At 45.3% G+C, this 19,403-nt stretch overlaps 1 long non-coding RNA gene across 2 annotated transcripts in view; it reads left to right on the forward strand.

The window, feature by feature from the left end:
* The window catches only part of LOC114011842 (uncharacterized), a 50,495-nt gene that overhangs the window by 18,663 nt on the left and 12,429 nt on the right, over positions 1 to 19,403 (forward strand). For both annotated transcript variants that reach the window (XR_003553949.2, XR_003553959.2), the window contains 3 exons: positions 1,895 to 2,298; positions 3,569 to 3,683; positions 14,815 to 15,011. This is a non-coding gene — a long non-coding RNA (uncharacterized LOC114011842). The remainder of the gene's footprint in view (positions 1 to 1,894; positions 2,299 to 3,568; positions 3,684 to 14,814; positions 15,012 to 19,403) is intronic.

Genomic DNA, 19,403 nt, shown 5'->3' on the forward strand with positions numbered 1-19,403 from the left:
TGGCAAAGCATCCTGCCTGGGCTGGCCTGGCAGCAGCTCTGTACAACAGGGCTGCTCATGGCCCCTGCAGAGCCACCCTTGGGATTAAAGCCCTTACAAGAGGCTTTAATAGGAATCTCCTCTCCCAAAGATATATATGCATTAGGCTTTATCTCACTGTTTCATTAAGGAATAGGAGCAGGGACAATCACAGGGGTCACCAAATCCTGTCTCCTGCCATTGCAGGTAGATGTGCTGTGCAATCCCTTTATTATTGTATAAGGGCAGAGGTGAACATCAGCAGGGACCTGAGCTTGTGCAGCCTGTCAGCCCCAAAAATGTCACTGGGAGAGACCCACAGTCCTTTTACTTGACATCTGATGGGCTTACATCCATCTCAGGGCATGTCTGCCAGGATGCTGCAGTTCAGGAGGAGGCAGCCTGGCTTATTAATTGTAAGTGCACTTGAGATGCTATAGTATGAGAAGCTATCATCATGAAAGTGCTCAGCAGCATGTAATCAATGCTTGGCCTTACAAAGTGTCCTCTGTTGCGCTCAGGCTTCTCAAAAGTCCAGCTACAATCTATATTATTTATGTGGAAAAGTGTTATTAGCTGAGTTTCCTTTATTTTCTTCATTTTCATGGAAGGATTTTAAGGGAGTTCTTTGTAAGGAGTGCTCAGAGGCTCTGGGATTTTCCTTCTGTTTCCTGGTGAGACCAGATTTTTTATTTATTTACATCTTTTTTTTTTTTTATTTTTTAACTGAATATTTCAAATACCAGGAAGTGATATAATGTTAAAGCCAAGCCAGTCAATGTGTAATTATGGCACCAGTCTAGCCAGTGTGAAGAATGATATTTTCTGTGTTATTACGAGAGCCTGGGAACTTTAAGAGTTTGCCTTTTAACAGCCTCCATAAGAACATGGGCACATATTAATACTTGGAATAGGCAATTAAAAGCAAAAATGGCTGACACCCTCAAAGGCACAGGACAGGGTTTGTAATGAGTTAGTCCTAGAAACAGATATTGCCAAAAAGGAGCTCCGTAATGATTAAAAAAAATGATTATAAGCTTGCGGCTAAAACGTGTATTGCAAAAATGAGTGTGGCTTTTTCCTAATCACTGTGGTAGCTGTGCCTGTGCCTTGGGTTTGTGGAGCAGAGGGATTTCAGTGAGTTTCCCTTTGCTTGCGCCAGGCTGGGCATGAGTCCTCCTGCCTGGCAACTAATTGTCCTGGAAGCAAGTTGTTGCAGACAAAAGATGGAGAATGGGCCAACCTGCCAGTTTTGGGGTAATCCAGAGCAAGTCCAGGGCTGATCTGCTCGGACTGAGCAACCCTTTAGAGCATGTTCTTGCACTGACACTGAATTACTTGCAAACAGTGTTTTATGGAAGTGGGGCCTCAGGGAGCCATAAGTGCTCCCACAGAATCCATGGCAGAAAGAAAATTCCTGTTTAGAGTCTGCTCTGGACAGCACTGGACTCAACAAATAAGTGCATTAGTGCCTTGATTCATCAGGCATTTGGAATAAACAATGGTAAGAAGCGGGCATTGAATTTACTGGGGGGACTAATGCAGCTCTGTCACCACAGGATGGTGGTACTTGGCATCTCAAGGTGCAGCCCAGTGTCCAGCTGAACTGGACCATGCACCAGATCCAGGCTGGCTCTGGTCTGGTACATCTCTGGGCTGTTCTCTCCAGTCTTGGTATACAGCAGGATTTTTTTCTGCTGTGATTTTTACATCTCATTTTCTGCAAATATTTACAGCATTAATTCCAAATTAGCCTTTCTGCCTTTTGTAATGCATAGAATGAGCTGCTTATTGAATATTCAGAATTTTAAGCAAAAAGCTGTGTCCAGTATTTGCTGTAAATATGTATAAATGCTTATTGGATCTTTCCCAGTAGCACCTGTTTCTTCTGATGAGGCCTATGATATGGAAGAAAAATGCAAACAGGAGCCTTCTAAATGAAATGACAAATTTAGCCCATGTAATGCACAGAATACTAATGAGCAATCTGACGGAGCCGCTGCGCATTCATGCATTACCGGCACTGAAGAATGACCTTGGTCAAATGAGCGAGAGAAGGGAGTCCTTGCACTCGAGAACAAATAGATGACTCTGATTAAACTACAGCCACCTCACCTCTCCAGGGACCTTCACAGCCAAGCACAGCAAGATTAAAGAGCTTACGCTTCCATCAAGCACCTGAATCCAGCTCACACTCGGCAGTAATTTTGCACCAAGCCCTCTCTTCCCCTGCAACAGCCTTCGAAACTCACCGTTGCCTTCATTGTCACAGCGTGCTGGGTGAGCTCTCGTATTAATAAAAATACCAGATTGGCACCCTGTTCTCTCCTGCAGCCTCAAGCTGGTCAATTATTCTGCTTTAATTACGCCCTTATACATACTTTTTACAGGCACGGGCCTTTTCTGTGTTTATGGCTAATAAAGTAATGAAGTGATGCGGTGATAAATTACTCTTTGGTTTAAGGTGGGGATGTGACACAACAAGTGAAGGGCTATGCAGGTGGTGATTTGAAGAAGTTTAGTGCATTGCTGCACTTTGGAGAAACATTCACACCCCTCACCCCAGCCCCCACACCACTCCCCCCCGCCCCTGCCCCCCGGAATGCCTTTGTCTCTTCTTTGGTTTTGCAGCAATTTTGATGTTTTAGCATAAGTTTGTCTTTTATTATGTGACTGAATAGAAAAATGCTGAAAGTGTCTTTGTTCAGCAGGTTAATTTTCTCACTGATGATTAAAAGGAGACAATCATTTAAGACAGCAGAATAAAAATTGCACTTGGGAATTTCACTAGACCAAGAAATAGAGTGGAGGGTTTTTAATAAGGGGCTGTCTAATTTGGATTTCTTTCTTTTTAACCAGAACATGGAAACTGATTTCCATTATGCAAGATCAATAATAGCATTTTGAAAATCCCATTTTCATATTTAATCATTTGCTTAATATTGGTGCTGGATCTTTCTGCAATTCTAGCATGACCCCCAAGTCTAATGCAGTGTTATTTTCTGCAGAGGCTTCTTATGAAAAAAACAGCAATTACATCTTCCAGCAATGATCACTGTTGCTTTGTACTGGTGAGAACAAGAAGGTGAAAAGCAAAGGAGATGCTGGCATGACGTGGGGTGGGGTATGCAATGGGGTCTGAGTCATTTGTGGACTTTGAACATCTGCAAAATGACAGGTACCTCTGGGCCAGGGAGGGGTTTTCTCTCCACATGCCATCAGCAAACCCCTCTGTGCAATGTCCGCACCCTGGGGGTCACTGCTGGAGCTGGGACAGCTCGAGGGACTCCTGCTCTTACCCTGGAGTCCCTCCACCTTGTTGCTTCTCACCTTTTAATTCAAGCCAACATTCAGGCTAGCAATCTTGCTGCATATGAAAAGTAACTCCCCAAACTTGGTTTGCGGGGGTCAAATGGTCAAAAGCTTAGTGTAATATATTACAGAAGGTTTTTTTATTTATTTATAGCCTCCTTCTCTACACTTCGGGTGCAGCCAGACTCTGTTTCTACAGGTTTAGTTTTTAGCACCTTCGTACTTTTTTTTCCTCCAGAGTGCAGAGGGCCAGAAACATTTCCCCCCCTGGAAAAACGTGACATTGACTGTGCTCCAGTGGTTGAGACTCCTGCCCATGCTCATGAACATCCATAAAACCTGAAATAAAATAGGTAAGGAGCCTCTTGGGTGTTCTTATGGCGTAGACTGAGGAAATTTGGGGGCAGGACACCGAAGAGGCCGTTCCCCTCCAGGTATCCAGGTGCTATCATAGTCCGGCATCCCGTACTTTTCTGGGTCATTTCCTCAGCTCCTCATGGCAGCCTGGAGCCCTCCAGCCCAAATCAGTTCCCAGTGTCCCCTGGCTGGGTCTTGTTATGCTTTACTGCGTTTGTTGATGGATGGATGGATGGATGGATGGATGGGTGGATGTCTTCAGTGCAGGCAGCATGTGCCAGCCATTGGAGGCATTAACCCCTCGTAGCCATGCTCCGCAGCTCCCTCCGTGCACAGCTGGAAACCCTCTTAGAAAAGTTGTTAAAAGTAAGTGAAAGCCAGGCTACCCTGGAGCAAAGACAGCTTCCTCAGAAACAACATTTGATTTGCAACCCCTCCCTTCCCTGAGCGCTGCTCAAAGCAGCCCTGTGTTATAGGTAAGGATGTGGCTGAGCAGCTATTGAAAATATGTAAAGCTGTAGAAAATAAATGGGCTAGATCTGCAATAACTCTCAGTGCTGCTGCTGGCCTCTTGAAACAGCCATTTCATCACTGCACACTGCCGTGTGTCTCCTTACATTTACATACACGGTACACACTTTTCATGGAGCACAGGGAGCGGCTGGGGTGAAAAAGAAGCCCTGGGCAGCCAGGATGTGAAACAGACAGCTTGCAGTGAAGGTAGAATACATGAAATGGGAGGAAAAATCATTTCTCAAATAAAACTTGCCTTGCAGGCATGGGCAGGGTGTTTACGCAGGTTGTGGCACTAGGGAGAGCTAGTCTGTGCCCACCACAGTCCTGTCCCCACTCACGTGGGGCTCTGTGGCATCCATCTGTGCACGGCTGCGTGCCCTGCATAAGTGCAGCCCTGTACTCGTGCAATGTGTAAATGTATCCCAATACTTCGATCAGTCTGTTCTTGCTCAGCTTGCTGGCCTTGCCAGACAGATGGATGAAGAACTGGACAATAAGAAGGAAAGGGGAAAGACTCGTTTTCACCACGCTTGGACAAGTGCCTCTGTACAGCCCTGTGCTATATCTCTGCAGTCCTATCCTAACTGGCTGAATTTAATCTGTCTCAGCACTGTCGCCCTGGTGCTGCCCACTACTGCTCCAGAAGAGCAGCTTTGAGGCTGAGCATCTTCTCTGTGTGCCCAGGAGCTCACAGCTGCCTCCTGAGAGAGCCACAAGAAGGAACCTTTGAGAAAGGGGAAATGTCTTTACTTAACACACTTTCTCTCTTCCAGGCTTTTCGTACTGTGTGGTGGGTTTGGGATAGGTTTTTCTCCTCTTGGTGGTAGCCCACTTCAAAGAATCATAGAATATCTGAAGTTGGAAGGGACTCATAAGGATCACCAAGTCTAACACCCTGCTCCTCACAGGATTACCTGAAACTAAATGATGTGACTAAGAGCACGGTCCGGATGCTCCTGGAACTTTGACAGGGTTGGTACTGTGACCACTTCCCTGAGAAGCCTGTTCCAGTGATTGATGATCCTCTCAGTGAAGAATCTTTTCCTAATATCCAGTCTGTCCACTTGTCCCCTGCTCTCTGCACTGATTTGGGAAGGTGGTGTCTTCTCCCCTTCCAGCTCTGTGCAGCTTGAGCTTTAGCAACTTTTCTCTACTTGGCCCCACAATAGCACCTCAGACTTTTTGCTTTCCCCATTAGGAGGTAGGAAATGCAGTTTTTTCCTGCCTGCTTCCCTCCTCACTTTCATTTCATGCTCTGCAGGGTTTCCATATGTTCACCGCCAATGTCTCAGCTCAGCTTGGCCCATAGGCACAAAAGCTTCCCACCATGCAAGCTGCAGATATGCATGATGACCTTCAAAGATGTGGTGAATCCTCCAGTCTGTGTCCTCCCTGCTTGGGAGGCTTTGAAGAGGGCAGACACTGAAGAGGCACTGGGCTGCTGGCCAGACTGCACTTCACCATCTGAAGCATTGCAAGGCAAACTTTCTGGTGGATCACAATTCTGGCTGTGTGAAGGTGCCATTTTCCCCATAATAATGATGTTTCCTGCTGGATAATGCAAAATAATTTTGTATGACAGTATGTGTTGTCCTGGGTCCTTCCCATGAGATTGGCCTGTGGTGGTTATTGATCCTACAGAGCAAGGGCAATCAGGAGAGAGCCAACAGAGCTGGAGAGTCATTGCCTGGAAAAGTGGAGAGGGACAAGTGGCGGAGCATGAGTAGGGACCAGGGCAATAGACATTTACCTCCACTCTTCCCCAGATTCCCAAGCAATGTCCTAAACTCTTGGAGGATGGGCAGAAGCAGGAGTATGAGGTGGGCATATTGGCCTTTCTGGACCTGTTTGGTTCGAGACACAAGGTCCAGGTCTGGAGGCACCTGATGTCTTTTCCTTGGAGGAGGAACTCTCTTATCCAAGGCCACACATAACTCCTCATGGCTTCATTAGGATTTTGGGCAACTCCTGAAATGGCAATACAAAGCCTAACGCCTGTTGCTGTACCCTGTCACACACATCACTGTATCTGTTCAGTCCTCCAGCGTGCCCTAGGAGACCCTCTCCTCTCGCTGACATACCACTAGCCTTGTCTGCACATGCCTGCATCAATTCAAACTCTCATGTCATGTCAGTCATGCCTAAATCCTTTGAGATCTCTCCCTGCCTTTCTCAAAGGCATACAAAATTATTTTGCAAGTGGCAAAACCACCTCCAGCTTCCCATGGCACTTCGCTGCAGAAACTCCCTGCTCAGGCAAGAAGGCAAACCTGCGTGGTAAAGTTATTTCCAGCTCATTGACGATCTTCTGCAGGACAGGAAATTCTTCTTTATCAGCAGAAGAAGTAAAAGTTATCGAGCACAGCAAGTGCAGAAACAATCTGTTATCTGGGGAGGTATGGACCCTCACTGAAGGCAGGTGTAGCAACGGTACTGGGTAGGGTGAAAAGCACACAGAACTGTAAACAAGTACACCTTGATTTACCTCCAACCATAGCCAGGAGAAAATGCCTGGGGAAAAGTAGCAGGACAAAACTTGCATATAGTGATAACCCTCCAGTAACTCTTCCACTGCTCTGCAATGCAGAGTTCACAGGTCAAAGTTAGTATCTGTTTTTAATAGACTTTGAGGGGCTTTTGTCCTATGAATATGGCTCAAATGTTGCTTAAGCAAAGGAAACTTGCAGCCATTGCTGTGCCCCAGGGTGAGGAGCACCACGGTTAACTCATAATGCGTGATGAGGCAACACTTTCTTGCTGGCCATTTTTGGCTGCTGTTTTTGTCTGCCACTGATAATTTCATGGGCTGAATCTCAGTTTTTGCAATATGTGGAGAAATGAGTAAAACCTACCCGTTCACTTTTCTTGGGTCATTCATGAGCTTCGGTTTCTCCCTTTTCTCCTTTTCTGGGGTTAACAGGGCTGTGTCTCTGTCTCCTGGTACTGAGCAGCTTCTGTACCCCCAAACCTGTTGGTCACCCTCCTCTGTGCCACATCCGGTTCACTGTCACCTTGCTCAGATGATGAAAGGCAAGCAAATTTGATAGTCAAGGTGGAGGCCTGTCATGGTCTTACATAGCTGTCTAGTGAGGATTTCTGGCTTATTCTCTATTCCTGATCAAACATTTCTCTGTTCTCCTCACTAGGGATTTTCTGACAACTACCAATCTCGGTGCTGATGTTTCCATCATGCAGTCTGCTGTAGTTGGCTGTTTCCCCTTGTGGTGTCTCTTACACATGGGTTTAATGCTTTATCTTTGCAGCAGAGCCTTCCCCAAGTCAGTTCCCTGAAATCAACTGCTGAGTGGTCGCTCTTAGCTGGAGTAGGCAACTGGGTCGGATTAGCTGACGTGCCCATCTTCAAATATCATTGGCAAAGGGTCTAGGAGATGCATGGCCAAAATCTTGGTAGTGTCAATGTGAAGTCCCTAGAGCACTGGGTTAACTGCCTGAAAAATCAACTGCATTCGTTGTCCAAAGGTTTTGCAGAAATTGAGTCAAAGATGTAGACAAATGGACAATACCAGAACTAATAGGAGGTTATGTTGGCTCCTGTAGAACTAAGAGAAAATGCTGCCAGCTGGATACAAGAAAGGAAAAGTAATACTGAATAATTTATTTTTTTTAATAAAACACACATATGTTGCAAAGTGACTGGATTAAAGCTTTTGGGACTTGGGGAATTTTGTGGAATGCGTGTGAAATTCAAAATGTGTAGTGTGCTGAGTTGAAGATTAGGCTGTTTCCAGCTTTGATATTTCCTAGCTCTCCCTCACCTGCCTTCCAATGGCCTTGGGCACTTTAAGCTGTGTTATCAGATGCGCGCTGGACATGTCTGATGAATGCCAAGATCTCACAGTTTGAGCAGACAGCTACTGCTCTGATCTGAATCACTGCAGCCTTTGAACAGGCTGTGTTTAAGCTGAAAGTGGGTGGTCTGAGTTGTCTGCAGACAGTCTAACTTGAGAGGGATCTTATTCCTGGAGCATATCTAACGCCATATATCAAAAGTTACTTTGATTCTTATCAATATTCTGGAGGCAAAACTTCAAAATATGCCATTAAAACAAAGAGGCATGACTGATCTTTGTAAGAACTCTTGGGAATTTATTGTTCTCCTAAAGTCAAACAACCTAGGAACAGAAAATATATTTTCTGAGTAGATATCTAGGTTAAAGCAACTTCCTCTGGAAAAAAACTTTCAGAAAATCTATTTCTTCAGACCTTCCTGATGTTGCTATCATTGCACTAAGCAGCCTCCTTAAAGCAGTTGAAAATGACCTCCAGCAAGAGACAATTTCTTCAGTAAACAGCCAGCAAACACCCTATTAAAGAAAGTATCCTCATTCCTTAAATGACACGCAAGCTAAAATAATGGGCTTGTGCTGTCTTTGTTTCTTCATGATGTACATTCTGGACCCAAGGGGATTTTCCAGAAACAGGGGAGGGCACGGATGGTCAGAGGGTAGATATGCAGCTATGTAAATCCACAAAGATTGCTGTTATTTTATGCTTGTTTGTACTAGCTGAAGATAATATAACTTCCTGCTCCACCTATATCAGAGATTCATGCTGTGTTTGTAGTACTCTGTGGTCTAAAAATCTCTGTGGAAAAAGGTTTTTTTTATTATATAGAAAGTGCAAGGAAAGGGAAAACTTTGCTGGGAGTTCTGTGCTCTCCTTAACTCTTACATTTTTTGCTCAGGTCAAATTAATACATTATTTAACGTTGGAAATCTTTTAAGGAAAATTCAAGGGCCAGTAGGTTAAAGGCACTATTGTCTAAACTTTTTGTTTGTTTCATTGGAAGGAGAGGTGTAGTCGATGGTGGTACAGAAAATCCCTACAACCGCTTGTTTCAAAAACCCAGGGCTCAGACTGGACATCTACATACCTTTCTGGGTCAGTCGTAAAATATCAGTAGGCCAAAGTCTCCACAACTGCTTCAGAAAGAAACCAACAACTCCCTGATTTCAGCTATATCATTTGGTATTTACATGCGCATGGCAGAGGGCAAAATGTGATTTAGTTGCTCTTCAACTCTGCATATGCTTTTAAGATTTAGTGCTTGAATGATTTTAAGCAGTCATGTGTTGGAGACATGCTTCTTAAAAAAATTATTTTCATTGCGTAATTAATCATAACAAAGTATAACGTAATTTTGCAAGCAGCAAGCACTTTGGTTTTTTCCAGTTTCACATTAATTTTACTGGCCCCAAATCCAGGGCTGTGTTTTTGTATTTGGGCTTTTACTAGGAGCAGAATATCTCCTCCAAAAATGTCGTTAACTTGCTGGCATTATAAGAGTTTTCTCCTCCATAGTTTTGCTGCAAAAGATCTGGTAGATTTATTTAAGCCGAACATACTTTCCTAGTAATATGGTTTTTCTGGTGATGGTATTTCCTAGAGACTGCAGGTTTGTCTCTTTAGTTTACACTGCTTTCTGCCAGTGGGGAAAAGTATATACATCTGTGTCGGTCAACTTGTACAAAGAACAGCTGGTTTAGCCCCTGTAGAGATATTTTCCCCTTGAAGAGGATTGTTTGGTCTTGTCTTTACTGATAAATTTTTTAAATCTTTTTTTCAACCCCAGGGGATCCAGTGCTCATCCAATATCCTGAGGTAAAAACACAAGTGAGGCAGTAAAACTAAAGCACCCTGTGAGATAAATTTGCAGAGGTCAACTTCAAGAGGGAACACAACATTGACCTTGGTGAATTTACCCACAGTAAAACTTAAGTCCTCCATCCTGGCTGTGTTGTTTACCTCAGGAGAGCTGCTGGCCATTAGTTACCTTCCAGTACAAAGAAATATAACTGTTTTTCAGTTGTGAAGACAAGTCTTTGGAGTTCTAACAAAAACTCAGCGTTTGGGTGTATTGTCAGAATTTAAAGTGGAGATTCTGCTGTGTTTAACTCCTGAGAACAGCTTCAGCAGAGATATATTTGGGAGAGCATGTGCTGGATGAGCAAGCCCTCCCTGGCCAAATCTGCTGCTTGCCTGCCCCGCTTCACCATGCTGCCCTGGGCAAGTTCACAGGTGGACCTGGACCTTTAAATCCACTGCCAAACTATTGAATCTTGGCGCATCCAGAAAGACATACCTGATAATCACACCAAAACGACTCTTCTGGAGGGTGTTATTTTGGTACTAGGGTGAATGTTATAGAGGATCTAGGGCATAACATTTAGAGACACAAAGGTGATGGGTGGTACTTGGGGCTTGGGAAAAAAGCCAGGCTTCACCTGGGTCAAACTTAGACTGGTTCTTCTCCAGAGTGGAGGACAGCCACATTCACTTTTTTCTCCTAGCCTTGGAGTTGGTAAAAAGTGGCGCTGCCAACGGTTTTGTATTATCCTGAGTGGTTTCATTTTAAAGCAAGCGTGCATGGCATTTTGCTGCTTTCCTTTGAATTCAGTGGGACGGGACAGGGTCAGTGGGACTGGCATTGAGCTGCTGACGGGGCTGTTAGCACGTCTGTGAGTGCTGGCTGCGGTGCTCAGAGGGAGGACGGAAAGCAAGTGCCGATGGAGATCACTTTAAACAAAAAAAGCAGAGTGGAGACAGGCCAGAAACCACACTGCAAAGGTCCTTGGGGAATGGTAATAATTCCTTTTACTGGCCAAAGGCTACTTCCTGCTGCTCTGTGCAATAACCCCGCTGCACTAACAGGGTCCTCAGGCATCTGAGGAGAAGTGGGTTTGGCACTGGTCATGCTGTGCTCATGAGCAGGTCTAGAAAGGAGACCTGACCTCTGCAAACAGGGGTTTACACAAGCCCCGGCTGCTTTTTTTGCAAATCCTCAGTGGGGCTGCAGCTCTTGGCACCACACCCAGGAATCAGAAACTGGGCTGAACCCCAGGGTATTTGACTCTGACATTAGGCATGATAGGAAGACAGGCTGTTAGCCACAGAAGACCTCTACCCTTCCCGGCCAGTTACCCTGCCAGTGTGAAAATCAAGAAGTGCTCAGCTGTTGTGGTTTGCAAGGCTAATATTTCAAGCCTGAGGAAGGGTTTGTTCCTGAAAAAAATGAACTTTTTAAAAATGAACTTTTGAAAGAATGAGCTTTTCCAAATTATATCAGTTGCTTCCTATAAACCTGGCCTAGAAAGAGTAACTGTTCCCCATGGGAGCCGAGTATCTGAGACGGTTCTGACATTTCCCCACATGCAATGTGCATGTAAGAAGGGCTTTCACCAGGTGGTGTTTGTTCAGATAGATTTCTGGTGACGGCACGGTTATGTATGACCTTTGGGGATGGGGTTGATAAGGAAGGAGCAATTAAAACAAAAATCTGAAAGCAGATATGGAGACCCATCAGAAAGCCAGGGAAACAGATGAAAGAGCATTGACTTCACAGCTCTGAAAAAAAACCACAGAGGGGGGAGGCCTGTGGGCTGCAAGACAGCTGGGAGAGGCTGGTACTCTGGGCAAAGAGATGTGTGTCAGTCCTGGCGTTGCAGCTGCACGTCTGGTAAAAGTACGATTGCATCACTATACATACCTGCATCGCCAGTTTTGTTGCCTTAACAGAAGCAACCCAAAGACATCAAATATGATCAGATCAGAAAGGGCTGTAGTGATTCATTGATGATTTTGAGATGGGGAGGCTTAACAGATGGGAAGTTGGCAGAGGGCAGGCAACGTGCACAAGGCCACCTAGGTAATCTGTGGCAGAGGGGCTGCTCAGGGATGTCTCAACTCCAATTGAATGTCCTAATTGCTAGAACATCCTTTCACTCTGACAAGGTCTCGAGTTCCTGTTCCTTCTGTACTAGGGCTGCTGCAGGAGCCAAAATGTTCAACTTCATCAATTCCTTATTACATTTTATTTATTTATTTTACATGGTTTGCTATCTCATTATGGGGTGAACCATCTTTGAGTTCTCTCTAAGTGCTGTCCCCTGGGATTTCAGTTCAGACCTTTCCCCTCCCAGGCACCATTCCTCACCTAGTCACTAGCCCAGGGTAATAACCCCCTTGTGTTACCTCTGCTGTGAATTCGGTGGGGTTTGAGTTGGTGAAAAGGTTTTGTGTTGAAGCCTAGGGCATCAACTAATGAGAAGTTACTCAGAAACCACCATGGCTCATAATTCTGCTACCCTCAGTGTCCTGGCTGGGTAGGAGATAAGGGCAAGCTGATCTGCAAGCCAGCCAGAGGCTAATGGGAACAGATAGAGACATTCCTCCTTACCTTCACTCTTCAGAGGTGCTTGGTTGGGTTTCCCTCCTTTTTGTGCAGGTGATGAATTTTTCTTTGTCTGTTCAGTGAGAAACAAAACAGTAGGGTGTTATCTTGGAGGCATCTACCCCTCTTTTGAATGTGGTTAGAACTGGCAAGCTGGTTCAAAAGTTTGAGGGTGGAGAGGAAGCAACAGGCTGTATCCTCATGTAAACCTTGCTTCCTGAGGTAAAAATGGGTCCTATGCCTTCTGCACAAACTCAGCCTGACCTTACTGTGCATCAGGCAGCTAATTGCTTGCAGTGAGTAATGAACTCATCTGTTCATGGCCTGCCCTGACTATGTTGAAGGGAATCCTCCTTTGCTCTCCACCTCTTTTTGCCACCACCACCCACGCTCACCACCACCCACCCAAACCTGCTCTGCCTTCCAGTCTTGGAAGTCTGAGGTCTCCTTTGATCCAAGGCTTAGCTCCGTGAAGAATAACCCACTCCACCTGGGATGTGTCCAGCCATTGTTACATTCTTGACTTTGAAGCTGCCTATTTACACTGCACTTCTCTGTACCCTTGGTTTTACTCCTCCAAGTCCTTTTAACAGCCCCTTCACAACTGTCTTTACCTCCACTCCAAGCCTTTGACAGCTGAAAACCAAACAGGGAAGGGGAGTCACCTATAATGTTAATAAGATATTCCCCCTCCATCCCATGGGCTGGAGACACTGGCTCTGGGAGAAGGACTTGCTGGCTGTGATGAGGGCTGCTTTCATTTGCCCAGCATCACATCACCTCTTCCCCATGAGGCAAACTGCAGCAAAGAGCTGTGACCCGAGGGCTTACTGCAGCATGGTGGTGCAAAACCAGTACAGCTATCATGCTGATTGGAAATGAGCCCAGGAAAAAAAACCCTGCTTCAAATAGCTCTGAGCTTTAACTCCAGACCAAAAACTGATTAATAAGAGGTTTGGTTTGTTTTTTGTTTTTTGGTTTTTTTTTTTTTTCCTGAATGCATTTATCATCAGCTCATTGCCAGGGCACCTGGGCCTCTAGCAGTGGTAAAACAAGCAATACGTGCCAGATGTTGAGGTATGCAAAAGCTGATCAGGATGATGTGAATGTTGAACTTGAGTATTTCATTATCTACCCAACAACAGTACCGGGACGGTCTTTGCAGAAAGACAACCAATATAGAGGATAACAGTTCATTTGGAGGGCTAGGTGAAACCTCAAAGTGCATGGTGTTTAGCTGTGAATAACTAAATGAATTCTTCATTCCGTTTGGCCTTTGCTCGGGACAAGTGGTTGAGTCTCCCTTCCCCGACCTCACTTACTGAAAATGTATCTTTAAATAAAGTTATAGGGAGTTCATTAGAGTTGTCTGTCTCTGGACAACTAAAGATTAAGGTGTGCATACATTAGCCGAAGCAAAACACATCAGGCCAAGGAGAGAAAATAAAGCGGGCTGTATTCACTACAGCTGCGTACAATTGTGAGCTGCCACACACCAGTGAATATGGCCCTGGATCTCTCGCATCTGATTCTGCACAGAAATAATTCAGGAATGAATATGGGATCTATTTGTATGTCAGCCTGTAGGACTATAAGCGTGACTCCCAGCGGAGGTTACTTGGAACGGTGCCCATGAAGCCCCACTGAGATTCCCATTGAGATACATATAGACCATTGTGTATTGCACATTAATGCAGAGTAATTATGTCGTACTGGAAACCTTTCAAGTCAGCATTCATCATTCAGAAATCGTCTTAAACCAGTTTGTGCTGCTCTTGTCCTTGAAAGTGAATTGTGCAAAATTGGCAGCCATAACCACCACTGCAGCGGAGCGTATAAAAGCCCTTTCATTGTAGAGTTAGTGGTTTTACTGTAACTTCCCTGTCTCATCAATGAGCACCATAACTCACTGCAAAAATCTATAAATCCTGGAACATCCTGAGTCTTTGACTTGCTGAGCATGAGCGACTCTAGCCTGAGCTGTGGTGGGATCATTGCTTCACGTCCCAAGTGTACCATCATCAGGCAGACAGCAAGCCAGGATTGAGAGTCCCATGGAAGTTGGTCCAGATTGCATTTTCTGGGTGATACAGCTGTGCTTGCTGGAAGGGAGTAGGGCAGTAGGAGGAACGTCATCCTCAGCAGCAGTTCTCTAGTTTAGGTAATACAGAGGCAAGCAGGCATTTGCAAATATCATGCTGGGCAAATTCTCCAGGGCCTCTGTCACAGCTGCAACATGAAAGAGATGATAATGAATATCTCGTCTGTTCCGTGGCCTTTCAGGCTGTTCCTGAGTTTGCGGCAGGATTACAGTATGCAAAGAGCAAGCCTCCAGCCTCGTGCACCAAATTAGGTGGTAAAAATAATTGTGAAGCAATTTGTGGCTTAGTTTCATTATGTTGGTTTTTTTCTTTCTTTAGGAGCTGCAGACACATGAGAATAGCCTCCAGACTCCTTTGGAAAAAGGTTATAAATAACGAACTTTGAAGATTCTGGTTGGTGAAAATCTTCCAGCTTAATCAGGTTTGAAATCCAGTTACGTATCATTTCAACATTCAGCACACCAATGAAGAAATATCCATCCAGATCGCTAGTGGTGCGAAGGAGCAAAACGAAGGTAAAACCCTCGGAAATTTACAGATAAAACACTGTGCCCACTAAATTCAGTGCTAAAACCTTTATGGATCTCATTACAACCAGATTTTCTCCAGGGTCTGATTTTAGCAGAGCTGCTCACATGCTTACAGCAAGAGTCTTAATAGGCTTTTTCAAACTTGGAGCCTTAACTCATGGTCCCAGCTGCTGGGGGTGGGAAAGATATATTAGTCCAGCTTTTTGCCATGTGGAAGACTGCTCTCTACATGACATTAATTGCTCTCTGCCTAGCTTAATAAGAGTCTGCTTTCAGCAGCCGAATATAACCATGTAATCGGAAGAATTTCTGGTTATTGTTAAAATGTTTTCATGCCTAGAAAATGAGGACTTCTGGAATGTGTCTGATGGCAACACGACATGGGTGTTAGGAGTGAGTGCAAATGTCTGGAGCGCTTAGCTGTGATTTGCTCTGCAGCCACCCATGCCCTGCTCTATGATCAGCTGCAGCCAATGTAGAATTTAATTTCAGATTAAGGAGGCTAAGGCAGCAAGGACTTTTCGTTACAAGTGAGGAAATAGCGTGTCAGTTATGCTGCTTGCTTTCATGTGCTTTGTGTGTGTGAGCACACAAGCATAACTGGCAATCCACCACGACCGGAAAGGAGCAGCTGGGACGTGTCCTGAGCACATGCATGACTCCTGGAGTGAGGGTGAGCTGTCAGACATGTTGCTGCTTTCCCACCGCAGACACGGCACAGAAACAGCATTGGTAATGCCCTTCTTCCCAGGATAATCCCTTGCCAGATGTTCACACCACTGCCTACAGCTACTGCCACAGCATGCCATGCAGGGAAGGACAGTCCAGCCTTTGGGATGCCAGCTTGCACTTTAGGCTGCTGTTACTTTTGGCCATGTCTCTAGCAATCAGCATGCTCTCTGGTCCTGTCCACCCCAGGAGTTTGTCCCATGTGTTTTGCATGGGGAGAGGGCTTCAGGGAAGGTGGATGTCCTTCCAGAGAGGGATTTTCTCCAGGAACCATCTCCCAGATGCCCTCACCTCTTGCAGGATCTGTGCTGGAGAAGGCTGGGCCCAACAAGACACCCTCTCTCCAAAAAAAAATTCTCAAACTACTGCTGATAGTTTTAAATTGGGCACTACCTTCTCAGCTAAATTAACTGGTGCTCTGCTGGTTCATCCTGCCTGAACACTCCCCGGCCCCAAAACCCAGACTAGGGTCCACCAGGTCTCACCCGGATCTAATTAGTGACAGAAGAAAATGAAGAAAATACATTTGAGAAGCTGTGTCAGCAAAAGGCATTTTTCAAAGGCTCTTCTGCCTATGGGTGTTCAATGAAGAAGCAGCCTGTGTGTCAGGGGACCTATCTGCAGCCTGTCCCCACTCTAAGCATCACAGTGGGTGGTTCCTATAGCACTCAGCAGCTGAGCTGAGGCAGCAGCAGGGACATGCGTGCTGCAGGCACCCTGTGTGCCAACCAGCCTTGGCTTTACCCATTTATTCTTCAGTAAGTACATCCGAGCCAGGAAAGTTACCATTTTGGCTGCTTCTCCCTTCACCCGTGAGTGTTTTTTTCATCTGGGGCAGCCACCTGTGTGCGGGGCACAAGGGACTCAGTAAGGAGCAAAAAGCACTGGTTTTATTTTTTTTTTTCCATTGCATCCTGCACGTTTCCAAGGGGAGCCCTCTTCCCCTCTGCCAAGGTTCAATGCAGCTCTTATGCACTGGATCCACAAAAAAGCAGTAAATACAACACAGAAGCATGCTTTGTGTGCTCTCCTGCCCGGGAAAAGTGTTGCAGAGCAACTAGAGTTTCAAAGCTTGCTCCGATAGGACATTTCATTCCCCACGGGATTTTGGGCACCGTGAAGCCTAGCTAACTTAGCAAATGTGTTTACTTTTGTGAACCAGAAAGCCATAAGGCAGGAATTCACAGCAACCCAAACTTCTTAGCACAGAACCAATAACATTATGAGCACCTCAGGGCAGCTGTGAACAAGGACTTCTTTTATAGGTGGGAAAGCATAATACAAAGCGATTCTCGGCCACAGGAAAAGGAAGAATCACAGGTAAATGTGCAGTGGGAACTGCAGACTGGATTCTTTCTGAAAAGTTTAATAATTCTGTGTTATTCCGTGAAAGCTTTCCGGTATTATGAGTAATAACCCCCTCCCCCATCCCTACATGTTAAAGTAATTACATTTCAAAATGCAATGGCTGTAGAATGAATCTATGGCTTTTGTTATTTAGCAGGGGGGTTTTGTTTGTTTGTTTCTCTACTCCCATGATGAGTCTAATTGAAATCCAAACGAAATCAGAGGATAAAATAAATGGTAACAAGCTGGGTGCTTCCTCTGGGTCTGCAGCCCCACCAACACACACATTTTGTTCAAAAACTTCTAGGAAACGTAAAGCCAAATTAAAAGTCCTAATACACCAAGATGCTGCAAGAGATGTTTGACTGTTCCTCAGGAACTAATTCTCCAGATCAGTTCTTTAAGTACAGGGATTTTCCCTCCCAGCCAGCCTAGCACAGTGGCATTGCTAAATGAAATTACACAGGGATCACCAGTGCAAGGAAAAGAAAAATCTACCATTCCCCAAATAAAGGGCTCTAGTGTTTCAGCTTGTCAGACTGGGAGGAAATTCCAGCTTATCAGGGAAATAGCAATGTTAGGCTGTTTTCTGAAGGTTAAGCAACACCAGTGCTACCTTGAATGTAATTAAAGATACATGTAATTGCCTTTTTTTTTTTTTTTCTCCCTAGCTGTTTGACCAGAGAGCAGTTTGGATGTAAAGTTGGGTGCTTCCTAGAGAGCAGAAAGACACTGGCAAAAGCCCTGGCACTGCTTCCATTCCCACAGAGAGGGTGAAAGTGGAGGTCAGGTCCGGCAGGACTGGTGCTGAGCTCTCAGGAGGGGGAAGCTCTGACCACACAGCCCAGCTGCAAGCCTCGCCTGCTCCCACATTTCTATCTTCTGTTCCCCCCCGAAGGGTCTGTATTGCCTTGTGCATTAGCATCCATCCCCATCTCATGCTGCTCTACATACCTGCAGCAAAGATCACTGCATTGTGACCAGCCAGTCAGGGGTTCCCCCATGGCACTTTCGGCATTCCCCAGGAGGTTTGGTGCCTGGCAGGTAGCTCCTTTCCCTGTCACAGCACAACCCACCAGTCCCTGTAGCCCTCTCTGTGTTTATGGTGTACTGGGGGAGCTTTTCATAAACAGTAGCTCCTGATGGAAGCTTTAAACATTTGCATCTGTAATGCTGAACAAGGTGTGTCTCACAGAATGCTTGACTAAATAAATGAAATCCAGTTATTTAAATTAATGCAAAAAGACTGCAATGCATACAAGCATATTTTTAAAATGCATGTCATAAAAGGATGCTACAGGAAAAGTAGATACTGAGGGCTAGCTATCAGTTGCTGGGATCCAGCTGATCAATCAATAGATACCAATCCTCATGACAGACCAGAACAGGGCAGAAAATGATGAATAGGTATTTTCACCATCATAGTAATTCCTGTAGTACCTGATAGCTTCCCAGCCTCCCAATTAATTTAGCTTCATGATGTCCTGAGGTGCCAGGTGCTCTGAAGGGGACCAAAGGCACAGCCCTGTCACAGCACTCTCCAAACTATCAAGCTGCAACAAGGTCTTTTACCACCTCATACCAGCACACTCTTCATGCTAGCCCCTCTGCTGCCTTCTCCTCAGCTCACCTCATCCAGAGCATGTGTTCTGTCTCTCTTGCTTCTTCCACTCTCCTCTTCTTCCTCGGCTGCTCTCTCTTCATTGGCTCTCAACCACTTAACAGAACCAGCCACAGCTGCACCTTATCTACATCAGCCAACCCACCAGCCCACAGTTGTATATTATCAATGCTAATTAACCCAGCTTCATTTCACTACACAGCCCAACATGCCACTTTGGTCTCAGGCTTGAAGCTTCTTCCTTGGCTTAGATCCCTTTAAATCTGACTCCCAGTGTTTGAGGAGGACACCATAGCCCTGAGACAATGTTTATCTCTGTCTGCATCTGTGTTAGAGGAAAATGAGGCACTTTGGGGATTTTACTGACATTCATTTGCAACAGGAGATTTGAGAAACTTCAGCAGCCCAACATTTGTAGGCAACTGTGTTTCATTTCTTCTACCAGTGCTTCTTGAGCTCAGGGCCTTGCTGGTTTGGCACTATGTTGATGGAAAAACCATACCAAAATTTGCCCCAACCTGAAATAGTGACACCTTCCCAAAGCAGGCTCTTCTAGAACCTGTCCCTGCTGCTGGACAAATATCGGCCTTAACAGGGAACTGTGCCAGAATTAGTTTGAGACCATCCTCCCTTCTTAAGGAGGATATATGTTATATGTACATTTATAAATCAGAGTGTTT

This window comes from Falco peregrinus, chromosome 1 (assembly GCF_023634155.1).
Source record: "Falco peregrinus isolate bFalPer1 chromosome 1, bFalPer1.pri, whole genome shotgun sequence".
Lineage (NCBI taxonomy): Eukaryota > Metazoa > Chordata > Aves > Falconiformes > Falconidae > Falco > Falco peregrinus.